At 39.9% G+C, this 14718-nt stretch overlaps 1 protein-coding gene across 1 annotated transcript in view; it reads left to right on the top strand.

Annotated features, from left to right (window-relative positions):
* LOC120314647 (mast cell carboxypeptidase A-like) overlaps positions 1 to 14718 on the top strand; it is a 47866-nt gene that overhangs the window by 1938 nt on the left and 31210 nt on the right. The gene's annotated exons all lie outside the window — the stretch shown is intronic.

Here is a 14718-nt window from a genome sequence, read left to right as displayed (position 1 = left end):
ATTTAGATCGGCAAGGGAGACTCTGTTGAAGTTATCCTGTTGCCTGCCATAATCTCTGCTATCTAATACATAGAAAATGGCTTCTCTTGTATGCAATGCACCTCCTATATATCATGTGTCGTAGAGAGTATTTGGACCCCATTTCCCAAAGGCTTAGGAAAATTGTGAAAAAAGTCCAAGCTGTTAAGGGCTGATTAAATTTAATGATTGTGATTAGTTTGCTTTGATTTTAAATACATTACCTATACTTTCATGTTTCATTATTAGTATTTTAATTACTATAAGCTACCTCAAGAATTGTTAAATGCAATTTCACATGTGTTTGTTTATGGTCTAAATAGATCTCCTTTTTAAAAAAACAAAAGACTGAACTGCAAAAAAACTACAATATTAACAGAAAAAAAGACATGCAGTTAAAAAAAAACTAGCTATATTATGGTGATATATACTAAATGTGAGTTTATTAAGCCTTGACCACATAAAAAAACATAGCTTCATCTTGGTAGTTTAAAATACAGAGACTTTTCAAAGTAGATAATAGTCTTCTCTACTTGCCTCAAAATCAAGTAAAAATACTTTTAAAATACTCTCTCTGCTCCACTCCGGGTTCAATGGAGGCAAAACTTGCATGAAATAACAAATTCCGTGTTTTATGAATTTAGCTCTATATCAGATTAAGCTCCTTAACTATAATATTTCTTCACAAAATTGTGTTGACATAGGTAATGATTTAAAACCAAAATGAGCCGATAGATTTTTAAAAATCTTCAAATTTATTACAATGCCAACATAAAACAATTTAAAATTTAAAAAATCTTTTTCAACATCCATTGAGAGAACAATAGAAACAAAATATTTTCTGATGAATTAATTTCATATTTAATCATAACAAAAATATTATGTATCTCTTAATCATCTTGAGTCTTCAAACTCAAATATTCCAATGCAGTTATCTCTTAATTATAGGAAATGGAGTTTTATTTAATGCCTATCTTTGCAAAGTTCTTTTTCATTGCTCTGATATTTTTTGCTTGAGCAAACTTTGTTGAACTAGTGTCCATTTTTGCCTTGAATTGAAAAGCAGTGACATTTATCCTATATTCCTTTTGTTCTCTATGATTGCAACAGATAACTTTTCACAATCAGACAGTACACTTTTGTATCAGCTTTTCATCTAACTGTTAAATTACCCTTTTCTTGCTGAAAGTACTGGTTTGAATTTCCATCTTTCTGATGTAATCTTTACAAAGAAATACTACATCATATGATATTATATCACAATAAATTCCCATGACTGGCACCAAACATCATTCATACGGAGCAGGAATTATGCAATTTTCTTTTGCTGGTGGAAGAAACTCAGCAACAACATTTGCAACATATATGAAACTAAGCCATGATGTTTTTCAATCCAACTTTTTCTGTCTTTAGATTTCAACTGTTTTCTGCAAACTCTCTTTTATATTTGCATATCTGGACTGATGATCTCACTTTTTCTGTTTCAAACAGCCAATAATTGGGTATTTTATGTCCAGACTTTTCAGTGTTCTATAAATTAACAAATATCCTTTTCTGACAAGAGAATCAAATGTACTGCGCAGTAAAATATTTATTCGTATTTCTGCATGTCTGGCAGTTTATAAAGCATTCTTCCTCATAATTTTAAGAGACATCATTTTCTAAAACTATTTAACAAACATATGAAAAATATCTCAAAAAGTTTCTGTTTACTATAGCAATAGTTTTTTCATTACAGGTTCTGTTTGGTTTGTAGGAGGTTTGTGATTGTTAACTCCTAGGGACCTGTGATTGTTAACTCCTAGGGACTGCCTGAATAAGTCCATGAGTTTTCTTTGCAAGATTTCAGAAGTGGTTTGCCATTGCTTCCTTTCTAGGGCTGAGAGAGAGCAATTGACCCAAGGTCACCCAGCTGGCTTTGTGCTTAAGGTAGTACACATCATTTCTCGGTTTCTCGACTGGTGCTTTAACCACTACTCAAAACTTCTTCTTAATGTGGAGAAAAGCAAGGTTTTACACCTAGGTAGGAAAAACCAAAGGTGCAAGTACAGATTAGTGAAATCTGGCTCAAAAATAGTAACTGTGAGAAAGACCTTGGAGTCCTAGTGGACTATCACTTAAACATGAGCCAGCAATGTGCTGCACAGTCAAAAAAGCTAATACAACCCTTGGTTATACAAACAGAGGAATAGAATCAAAATCATATGAAGTATTAGTACCACTTTATAAATCCTTAGTAAGACCATACCTGGAATACTGCATGCAGTTTTGGTTACCATGTTAAAAAAAAAAAAAGATGTTGAGACTATGGAAAAAGTGCAAAGAAGAGCAGCTAAGATAATTAAAGGCCTGGAGATGAAAACATATGAAGAACAGTTGCAGGAATTAGGAATGGCTAGTCTAGAGAAAAGAAGGCTAGGGGTGATATGATAGCAGTATTCCAGTATTTGACGGGCTGCCACAAAGAAGAGGGGGTCAACTTATTTTTCAAAGCACCAGAAGGCAAGACAAGAAGCAAGACAAGAAGCAATGGACGGAGATTAAGGAAGGAGAGAAGCAGCCTGGAATTAAGGAGAAATTTCCTAACAGTGAGAACAATTAACCTGTGGAACAGCTTGCTCTCAGAAGTTGTGGGTGCTTCATCACTGGAGGTTTTTAAGAAAAGACTGAACTGCCACCTGTCTGAAATGGTATAAGGTCTGTTTGAGCAGTGGGTTGGACTAGAAGACCTCCAAGGTGCCTTCCAGCTCTATTATGTTTGAATTTTTTTAAAAAAGGAAAGATACAATAGCAAACCACTTCTGAAAAACCTTGCCAAGAAAACTGCAACGTCTTATCAGGCCAGTCTCTAAGAATTGGACACAATCATGAAGAAGAAGAAGAAGAAGAAGAAGAAGAAGAAGAAGAAGAAGAAGAAGAAGAAGAAGAAGAAGAAGAAGAAGAAGAAGAAGAAGAAGAAGAAGAAGAAAGAAAGAGAGGAGGAGGAGAAGAAGAAGAAGAAGAGAGAGAGAGAGAGAGAGAAGAAGAAGAAGAAGAAGAAGAAAGAGAGGGAGAGAAGGAGAAGAAGAAGAAGAAGAAGAAGAATAAGAAGAAGAAGAAGAAGAAGAAGAAGAAGAAGAAGAAGAAGAAGAAGAAGAAGAAGAAGAAGAAGAAGAAGTAGTAGTAGTAGTAGTAGTAGTAGTATACAAGCAGGGAATTTAAGCCTGATTTTAGAAAATATGGATAAAGACACAGATAGCTGGGTGCCCTAAAACAACAGTATCCATTTAATTGCCTATGCTAATCCTCATTCTGTTTCATTTGAACCAATGGAGGTAGCTCTGGTGAAAATCTTCTTTTCAGGCTAATCTTACATAGCCAGTCTTCCTATTTCACCAATCCCTTTGTGTTCCAGTTGTTTTTAACATTATCTGTTTTTCAGACCCTTGTTCTGGATCCTCCATAGATTGGGCTTACGATGAAGGAATAAAATACTCATTCGGCTTTGAGCTTTGTGACTGTGGCCAGTACGGTTTCCTCCTGCCTGAAAGTAAGATAAAACCTACCTGTAAGGAAACTACGCTGGCAATCAAAGTAATTGCCAAACACATTGTCAGCAATGTTCAATGAAATTTGGTCACACTTCCTTACAAAAGAACTTCTCTCTTCCCTCACTGCCATTGCCTCCTTGATTCTACCCACAATTATGGATTTTCTTTTCTGATTTTTCCATTCCACTGATTTTTTGTTGTTGTTGTCTTTTCTTTGGTGGCTTTCAGCCCTAATTAAACTTTGAAAATGCAATTTGAAATTTTAGAGGCAAATTTCCTACTAGATTCATTTTATTCAAGCATATGGAAGGCATTTGCTGAATAACTGTTAGTTTACCTCTTAGTGAATTCCTGGATTTCCCCTTTAATGAAGATATCTCCGATAAATCTGATGATGATTCCTCCATTGCTCTTTGTTTGAATATTTGTTGCTTGTTCCAAATTTAGTTTTTTAGCCTGGCTCATCTAAAACATAAACTTTTAAACCTTTGGGCACAGAAATTCTGAAGTATGTCACAACTACTTTCCTTTGATATTACTTGCTATGGCTGAAATATACATATAGAAATATCATAAACACAGAAATGGAACTGATCATATAGATCTTTCTCAACCTATTCGCCAGTCATTTAGCAAAACTTCTTTATGAGAATCAACCAAATGAAGATCCAAAATAGCACTGTCATATAGTTCAATGGAAGGCTATGAAGAAAAAAGGTCTCAATTCTCAAAAGCTTAATATCTGTGGTGAGGCCTTATGATCCTGTCCTAAAATATCAGAATTTAGCTTCCATGTATCTGTCCGTCTGTGGCGATTCTGAGTCATCCAGGTCATAGTTGTCTGAAAAGTTGCCTTTTGAAAAAGCACCTTTGAGACATATATCTGTCCCAAAATAATCTTTGCTGATGAGTTCTTTCTGACAATGAAAAGAGAGCTTGCAACTATCAATTGGAAGCCTCTTCCGTCTTTTCCGCCTAAACCATTTGTTTTGTGCTAAGAAAAAAACATGGGAAAACATGTGAGTTACAAAGGGAAGACAATAATGTTTGGTGTCCCCTCAGTTCAGTTCTGGGAATGAGGCAAGATAATTGCACAATAACAGCACTGTCTCAAGGCATTGTATTGCTATTCAGTAATTCAGTATTAATGGGGTCATTGCGTTTACATGTTCAGTTCATCATTTAATGTGCCACCATTCATTCACTTTGCAAGAACTAATCTACATTTCATACACAATCCAGCAAAACAGCTAACTAAATTAGATCCAATTTATTGTTAAAGGCAAGAATAAAATTCATTTTGACTTTGATAAATGTACCTACAGTCCTATTTTAACTGAAGTAGCAAAAGTAAATTTGAATAGACACATTTTATTTTCTATCTGCCTGCTTACAGTTATTCCTTCTTTTACAAAATGTTTGCTGTTGATATTACTTAGCAATTGCAATACTTCTCTTAATACAGAAAATCCAATGCATGAAACCAAAAACTTTCTGAAAAGTATTTCCTAAATCAAAGTCCTGTTATATCTTGTTTTGTTGCCTGGACAGTTCAATTATGATTAGAATAACCTTAACATCCTTCATATTCATGAAGGCAATAATTTTATTTGACCAAATAGGTCAACAAACATTGTACGAATTTAGTAACTCTTTATCAGACCACAGCAGACACAGCATATTTTAAAAATCATCAAATGAAATTGACCAGCATTCTGCCATTTTCTAGCCCACCTTGAAAATTCAGAAGTTGTGAAATACTGGATTACAGGCTTATCAAATAGATACCTATTCTACTAAATCAGCCAACCATCAAGAGAATGAGTGATGGTGGTCCCTATAGAATGTTGGGGAAGCATTCTTCAGTTACTATGACACACAGATACACAAGCATTAATTTAAAGGAAAATGGCCTTTAGACATTCTTCCTGTGCAGATATACCACAGTCCGAATCATTCAGAAGGGTAGAGTTAATTTCTTACCTTTCGATGGGGTGGGGTGACTGAGTGCACAGTACTCTTCCTCTCATTCTGACCTTGTTTTCCTGAGAAATCATTTCGATTGTGTAGCCTCTGGGTGTTTTACAAGAAATGGGAAAAGAACTAGAGGGTACTTGCTCAATTTTATACAAAGAGTCTAACTGCACATAATATTTAATTGAAAAGGTTAAAGCATCTGAAGGAAATCAGTAGATATCTGGAAAAAAATCAGGACAAATACTTAAATTATTCCAAGCCTTGTCTCCGTAGGATACTTTCAACCATCTTCTTTATCTCATGCAAAAACTGTGGTCAGTGTTAATCGCCTATTTTAGCTAAAAGATGTAGAAGGATCAGTGTTTGCTTTATATTTAGTCTTTTATTTCAGTCTTTTCCTGAAAAAGGTGAATGAGGTGGTTTGGTATTCTTAGACAAAAGCTGATTACCAGCATTTGTTTTATTCAGGCTTGTTTTTAATACAGAAACAGCCTTAGCTCTCAGAGGAATAGCCTGTGCTGGGATCCCATTTCTCACCAAAGGCTCAGTTCCCCCTTTAAAGCAGTATCTAACTTAGAATCCAAGAACAGGAATAAATGTCTGCTGTCATGACACCTTGTTTTCAGGTCCCCGGGCCCTCTGAAGGCAAGCAAATTGCAGTGGAGAACATTCGATTTGTGATATTTCTGATACTTTCACTATTATATTTTCATTACTAGAAAATACTTTTTCTTAGGTGCCCACCCAGGCTTTTTGATAGAGGTTGATGAATTTAGTATTCTGTCTAGAAATATAGTTTGCAATTTAATTGTATTTAATTGTATTTTCATTTTCTCTTGATTTGAAAAACAATCTCTAACTGCTAAATGGAATATGGAAGTAAACATGAAAAATGATTTTTTTAAAGGAAAATAAGAATATTAATCAGTGGTTTATGTTTATCAAGTTGCAAAGAGAAAATATTCGCTACAAACTCCAAGGGCATCTGGTCAGTAAACTCTCTGCTCCATTCAGTTGCCCTGACTCCACCCAGAATAAAGGGATTAGTGGGTTGTAGAAAAAAAAATTATCTATCTATCTATCTATCTATCTATCTATCTATCTATCTATCTATCTATCTATCTATCTATCAAATGTTAGAAGTACTAACAAGAGTCTCATTGGGAATTTCATCCCAAAACAAAGACCAATTTGAAAGGAACTGATTTCATCCTAACTGTACTGGGAAAATAAAAGACCAAGCCTCATACATATCTTGAGATTCCAGTTACTATCAGCATACTATGACTATATTTATATTTATATAAATACATATTAACCGCAAGAGACACTTAATATACTATCTGGTTTAACACTCATAAAAGATCCAATTCTTCATTGGCTATGCACCTGGAATTGCCATAAGAAGACTCTGGTTTCTTTGCATCCTTCAACATAAGCAAAAAAGCACATCAACTTTTTTTAAATTCCTGCCCCATCGATATTTTCAAGTACCAGCATCCCTGATTACTGATTGTTGTGTCCTGAGCCTGCAAAAGCAGGCTCGGGACGTTGCAATGGTCCCAGGCTGTTGCAAGCTGCCCGGGACCAGACTGAGTGGCACCAGCCTGCGCGCATGCGCAAGGCACGAAAGTGCGCCATTCTTTGTTACCTTTTTTTGCCCGGGGATTCTATTTAGAGGCAGAGAGGCCTGCGAGCCTCTGAGTTGTGTCAGAGAGAGATGAAGAGAATAAAGGCTGTTACAACTATCAGATGTGTGCTCTTCTTTCGCCATTGACTCGAGGACTCAACACTGGCGACGAGGATGGGATGGCTTACAAGATAAAGAAAGAAGACTTGTAAGGCTTACCCAAGGAGTCCTGGAGAAAAGGAAGACGGCGTTAAACTCAGCATCTGGCCTGCCAGTACAGCGTTGCTGGAGGTAAGCTGGCTGATAGACCCCTTCCTAGAATAAGAAGCAAGGATGGCGAAGATAGGGAGATTGTCTGAATTCGACGTTACTCACCCAGAAAGATGGGAGTCTTATGTTGCTAGAGTAGAAAATTACTTTAGGGTGAATCAGGTGAGAGAAGATGGCTTGAAGGCCACTACTTTGCTGTGTGTCTGTGGTCAAGATGCATTTGAGATTGCAGAAAATTTGGCAGCCCCTGCTCCTCTTGAGTCTGTCACTTATACAGACTTAAAAAAGTTATTGAAGGAACATTTTCAGCCCACGTTGTCTGTCATTGCGTGGAAGCACACGTTTGAACAGAGGGATCAAAAAGTTGGTGAATCAGCCAAAGAATACATTGCAGCTTTGAGAAGAGCAGCTAAGCCCTGTGATTTTAAAGATTTAGAAGAAAGGCTGAGAGATCGATTTGTATGCGGGTTAAGGAACAGAGATTTGCAACAGAGACTCTTTGCAAAAGAAGATATTTCTTTCCAAGATGCCTTGAGAGAGGTCACAGCAGAGGAGGCAGCAGGTGGGGCGGTCAAGAACATGAGGCTCATCAGGAACAACCCAGAAGCAGTCTCCGTGCACCATGAGGGAGTCCAAGAGAGCTCGGAGGAAGATCCTGAAGATGAGGTGGATCATCTCTACCCATCCAAAGAAAGGAAGCAGAGAAAAGGCAAAGAAAAGGCTCCAGCTGTGTCCAAGTGCTTTGGGTGTAGAGGTCACCACAAGAGGGCTGACTGCAAGTTCCGTTGTGCAATCTGTAGAGCGTGTGGAAGGCAAGGCCACATAGCATCTGTTTGTCTGGGCCGTCAGAAGGCACAACCTCGAGAAGAATTGCATCTGAAAGGTACCAGGGTCCCCAGCCAAAACAGGGTGGGTTTCTGCGCATCACGCAGAAGTATTTGTAGAACAGGTACACACAAACCACTTAAGAATAAACTGTCACTTAAGGTGAGGTTACAAGGAGTTCCATTGGTTATGGAACTGGACACTGGGTCTGCTCTTTCAATCATTTCTATTCACACTTTCAGGAAGATTTGTAATAGCAGTGGGTTCCAGGCCAAACTTAGTCCATCCAATATAATCTTAACAGATTTTCAAAATTCCAAGGTGTGTGTAAAGGGGGAGGCTACCCTTACAGTACAGTACAAGGATTTTGAAGGACCATTGGATGTATTGGTAGTTGGGAGTGAACGAACGAGTCTTATTGGACTAGATTGGTTTGAGGTCTTGGGAATCCAAGTTACAGGGCTACACAATTTGCAAACGTTAGGCCTAACAGAGGTCTGCAAGGAGTTTGCAGATGTATTCAGTCCACAGCTACGATCTTACAAAGGGCCTCCAGTTTCTTTGAAACTTGACCCTACTGTCACTCCCATCAGGGTGAAAACAAGGAGAGTACCTTTGCTCTTAAGGGGAAAATTGATGCTGAACTGGATAAATTGATCCAGCAAGGTATTTTAGAACCTGTTGATTCAAGTCCATAGTTACACCTCTCAAAGCTAATGGGGACATTCGCATCTGTGCAGACTACAAATGCACATTAAACAAGGCATTGCAACAGCATGCGTATCCTATACCTGTAGTCAGCCATATTTTGGCTTCCCTAAAAGTGGGGCGTGTTTTTGCAAAGTTAGATCTGGCACAGGCATATCAACAGTTACCTGTTGATGAAGCTGCTGCTGAGGCACAGACTATTGTGACCCACAGAGGGGCATTCAAAGTCAAAAGACTACAATTTGGAGTAAATGTAGCTCCTGGAATTTTCCAAAGTGTTATGGAGAACACTCTGAGAGGTATCCCCGGGGTTTGCCCCTATTTTGATGATGTCCTTATTACTGGAGAAACTACTCAGAATTTAGCTGAGAGATTAAGGGCTGTTTGGCTTCGTTTCAGAAAAACAGGCCTAAAACTTAAAAAAGATAAATGCAAGATAGGAGTTACTTCTACAGATTTCCTGGGATTCAGAATAGATGCCAGGGGTATTCGCCCTGCTGATTCTAAATTAAAAGCCATACAGCAGGCTCCTAGGCCTAAGTCTAAAGCTGAATTACAAGCATTCCTAGGTCTCTTGAATTTTTACAACACTTCCCTACCTAACAAGGCTAATGTAGCTGAACCACTTCATAGGCTTTTAGACAAGCAGGCAGTTTGGCAATGGTCCCAAGTACATGAGAAAAGCTTTAATGAGGTCAAGGTCTCGCTCACATCAAATGATGTGCTTGCACATTTTAATGAAAACCTACCAGTCTGCATCGCTTATAATGCTTCCCCTTATGGGGTGGGGGCTGTACTTAGCCACTTAAGAGCTGATGGGACTCAGGTGCCTGTTGCATATTACTCCAGAACTCTATCCTCTGCTGAGCGAAATTATGCTCAGATAGACAGAGAAGCCTTGGCCATTGTAGCTGGAATTAAAAAATTCCATGATTTTTTATATGGCAGACATTGCACGGTCTGTACTGACCATAAGCCCCTGTTGGGGTTGTTCACCACTAACAAACAAACTCCCCATATTATCTCTCCTAGAATGCTGAGATGGTCTATTTTTTTTGTCAGCCTATGATTTTTCATTGATTCACAAACCTGGCAAGGAAATGGGCGACGCTGATGGCCTAAGTAGATTACCTCTGCAACTGGTAGAGGCTGACCCTGCCCCTGCCATCAATATTCTCTCCATTCAGGCGTTGCCTGAGTCTCCCCTAAATGCCAGGGATGTGGCTGCTGAATCAGCCACAGATCTCATGCTTACTTGTGTGCTTTCATGGGTCTTGTCTGGATGGCCTGAGAGTTGTCCAAGTACTGAGTTCCAAAGCTTCTAGCTCAAAAAGCTTGAGTTATCCACTTTTCAGGGTTGCCTGTTTTGGGGCAGCAGAGTAGTTATTCCTACTTCATTGAGACCTAGAGTCTTGGCCTCTCTCCATGAGGGTCATCCTGGCATTGTCAGGATAAAAGTGCTCGCGTGCAGCCATTTATGGTGGTCAGGATTAGACAGGGAAATAGAGGCCCAAGTGCATGGATGCCACTTGTGCCAGTGTTCACGCACTGAAATGCCTCAGGCTCCTGTGCATAGATGGGAGGAGACACAGTCACCTTGTCTAGGGTGCATGTGGATTACGCTGGGCCCTTTCAGGGACAATTCTTCTTGGTCCTTGTTGACAGCCATTCAAAGTGGCTTGAGGTTGTTCCTGTCTCTTCCACTACTGCTGCCAAGATCATTCAAGTACTAAGAGAGATTTTTGCTGCTCATGGCCTTCCAGATGTTCTGGTTTCAGACAATGGTCCTCAATTCACTTCTTCCGAGTTTCAGGCTTTTCTGCAGGCCAACATGAGTCGTCATGCGACTTCAGCGCCCTTCCACCTTTCCACCAACAGTATCATTGAATGGACGGTTCGCATCACCAAGGATGCTCTCAAGAAACTGACTTACGGGGACTGGCATCACAGATTGGCAGATTTTCTTCTTGCTTACCGCACCACACCTTCTACTTCCACTGGGAAGAGCCCAGTAGAACTTCGCTGGGGGCGCAGACTGATCACCAAACTTGACAGGCTGCATCTGGACAGGGTGGCTCCTCGGGTCTCCCAACCAAGGGCACCAAGGTGTCTGCAAATGGGTGCCCCAGTATGGACCCGGAACTATGGGCCCAGTCACCTGTGGGTTCCGGCGGTAGTATGCAAGGTCACTGCTCCCTTGTCCTACGAGGTTTCCCTGGATGCCGATCGTGTCCTTCGGCGGCATATCGATCAGCTGCGTACGAGACTGGACTCTTCCTCTTCAACTCCTGGGTTTTCTCCGCGGGGAGGGGGACCACTGTGGGCAAAGAGAAGGGTGTTGGCGGCAATCAGGGGCAAATGGAGAGACGGAGGAAGGCCTTTCCCAAGGTTCCGTAAGTGTCCCTAACAGGAATTCAGGGGAACAAGGAACAATACAGGCACCAGTACTTACTCCAGCCAGGGAGTCACCCAGGGGGCATACTCATTATTCACAACCTCACTACAGCACTCCAAGCAGGGAGAATAACCGGGAGCATCCAAACAACCCAAATAACACAAGAGAACTGGCATCCAAACAAACAAGCTGGCCCAATGCTGCTACTGCTCCCAAAAGGAAGTCTGCATACAGGGAGGTAGTCAGAGAGGCAAATCCTGATTCTGGTACCTCCGGCATGGAATGGGGGGCAACCGAGTACTGGGGCACCGCAGAAACACTAGGCAACCCAGTTACGGGGCTTGGGAGTGAAGGGATGCGTTCCCTTGATAGGTCCATTGTGGACTTGGAGAATACCACTGAATCACCAAATACTGGTGGGAACATAGAGGGGCCCAATAGCCTACAGTTAGGCAGATAAACCAGGTACAGTAGGGAGCAAAGTCTTGGTCTGACGAGCCCTGGTCAAGCAAGCAGACCAGGCAACAGAACCCAGGTCACAGGGACCACCAGAGCTTAAAAGAGGAGGCAACTCCACTACAATCACTGCACAGGATGGTCAAGGGAGTTCTCAAAATCTGAGGAGGTCACAGAGGGTTAAAAGATCTCCCAAATACCTGGAAGTACCATGTTATAGAGTGGCTAGTAAGTAGCTGCAACAGTTGTGTGGTTCCATAAGGGATAGCACACCACGTCCATTTGAAGGTCGTGTATACCTATCTATATAGGTTCATTAAGTTTCATCCAGGGGGAAAGGGGTGTTGTGTCCTGAGCCTGCAAAAGCAGGCTCGGGACGTTGCAATGGTCCCAGGCTGTTGCATGCTGCCTGGGACCAGACTGAGTGGTGCCAGCCTGTGCGCATGTGCAAGGCGCGAAAGCACGCCATTCTTTGTTACCTTTTTTGCCCGGGGATTCTATTTAGAGGCAAACAGGGCTGCGAGCCTCTGAGTTGTGAAGAGATGAAGAGAATAAAGGCTGTTACAACTATCAGAATGTGTGCTCTTCTTTCGCCATTGACTCGAGGACTCAACATTGATTATATTGGCTGAGGCTACTTGGAATTATCATCCAAAACATCTGAACTTCTCTTTTATTTGTTTGTTTAAAAGTTTACCCACTTTTGTCATTAAAAACAACCCCAAAGCAGAAAAGCAAACAATACAATTAAAAACTGTTTCCAATGCATTGAAAACCATTAAAAGAACAGCAATTTAGTAAAAAGCCTGTAAAAGTAGATGTTTAAAGTTATAAACAGTTTAAAAACTATGAAAGAGAACAGGATTATGTTGAATCAGGTCAAAAGGCACAGCAGGTGCTTAGTCAAAAGACAACTCGTTCTGCATCCAATTCCTATATGCTGGGTAAGAAGTCATAACTAAAGGCATCTTGAAGTTTAGAAGTCCTCACTATGAGAAACTATTGGAAAATGCCCAGCAAATAAGTCAGTTCAAAAATATGTGGATAAAGGTTGATAACAACCAGTTAAAAATAAAATATTTCCTTAAAAACTTCAGTCTGCTAGTATATAACAAAAAATACTTGATTGCACAACACTGATCCTAAAGGTATGTAAATAAAAATAGCACCATGAGATCATGTTCCATGCCATGGTTAGTTTACCCAGGAGAATTAAATTCTTCCTGGCCTGTACTCTGAATAAGTGCAGCCCAGAAGCAAGAAATCCACATGGGAGAAGGAAATTAAAGGAAGGACAATTATTCTAAAAAGTGAAAAACAGGTAGGGAATTAGAAGTCTGCAGTTTAACTTCATTTAGCTACACTCATAAACCAAATAAACCTTACTTTCTTATAGTTATATAAAAGGAACAAAAATCAACAAAAATAGCTGTTTTTAAGGAAAGACTCTCTCTCTCTCTCTCTCTCTCTCTCTCTCTCTCTCTCTCTCTCTCTCTCTCTCTCTCTCTCTCTCTCTCTCTCTCTCTCTCTCTTGTGAAACATGTCACTCCCAGTTAAATATGGGTTATTTTCCTGAAAAGACAGCTTCTCACAGAATTTTCTCTGTACTCTAAACAGTAATACAAACCATGGATTATATAGTTCATTGTTTATCTTATAAAAGCCAGAGTAATTGGCATTGACCCATGGCATCTATTGAACTATATTACATTTGTCTGTAATAACCCATGGTCCATGGATTGCATGCAGTCCTGGACAGCTAGTAATGCAGCCCAATTTTTAATGTTAAACTTTTAACATTATTATGTGATTTATATACATTAACTGTATTATATATTTCATATGCAACTTCCCTCAGTGCAGCCTTGGCAAGCCAAAAGGTAGGACACTCATGATCTAGACAAATGTGTCGCAGGTACTGTATCTTCATTAACTTAAAAGTTATCTATAAACGTAACATATTTTAACCTGAAACACACACATTCTTCTGGTACTTATCTCAGGTGCAATATGGTCCAGAAGTATGATGAAGTAGCCTGTTTTACTCTGAACAATGAATCCTTTAATCACCTGCAGCTCCTCTAATTTTCCATGCTTCCATTAAATCCAAATAAAAGATGTCTTACCCTTTTTTGTCCAAACTATCTTAGAAGAGTTGTTGCTGTGAAGAAGATTAGATGGAAAGACTGTAGTGTATGATATTTCAGCTCCTATACAAAGGCGTGATATAAATCTAATCAATAAAATTTGATTGCGGCACAGGGGGGGAATTCAGATCTGGATGGGACAGCCATAGAGGCTATACAAAGGTGGAGATGTAAAAGTGCATATATTGTTTTATAATAACAAAGTAAAGGCAAAAGTATAAATATATTCAAATGGGCATGACAATGAAACCAAATCTTTCCCAAACTGTGAGGACCTCTGGATGTATTAAGGCTAACCTCAAAGAGAATTCTCAGACTTGTATTCTCAAGTATACAAATACACAAGTACAAATGCATTCTGTGTCCCTGGACATGTTTTCTCATTTATCAAATACTGTATATCATTGTGAGAGTCATTTTCTGAACATTCTTAAAGGTGCTAATACGTATTACAGTGGTTCCCTGAAAATAAGACCTGGTCTTTTTTTTTTTTTGCCTCCAAAAGAGGCACCAGGTGTTATTTTTGGGGGGTGTCTTTTCCACCTTGCAGTGGTGGCACCAACAGCCCTGCTCAGCCAGACCATTTCTTCTGCGGCTGCTTGCCGCCACTCATGCGCATCGCCCCCAGGCTCTGCAGCTGAGAATGAAGCTCCGGATTGACGATGCAGCACCCCCACCCTCCATTTTGCCATCATAGGACTTCAGGAAAGGCCTTTGCAGCCAAGAACCAAGCTCCGGATTGATGCATGCGGTGCCCCCCGG

This window comes from Crotalus tigris, unplaced genomic scaffold (genome assembly GCF_016545835.1).
Source record: "Crotalus tigris isolate CLP2741 ecotype Arizona unplaced genomic scaffold, ASM1654583v1 scf7180000018970.2248101, whole genome shotgun sequence".
In the NCBI taxonomy this organism is placed as follows: Eukaryota; Metazoa; Chordata; class Lepidosauria; order Squamata; family Viperidae; genus Crotalus; species Crotalus tigris.
The sequence above is the reverse complement of the archived record's forward strand: the minus strand, read 5'-3'. Positions and strand labels throughout refer to the sequence as shown.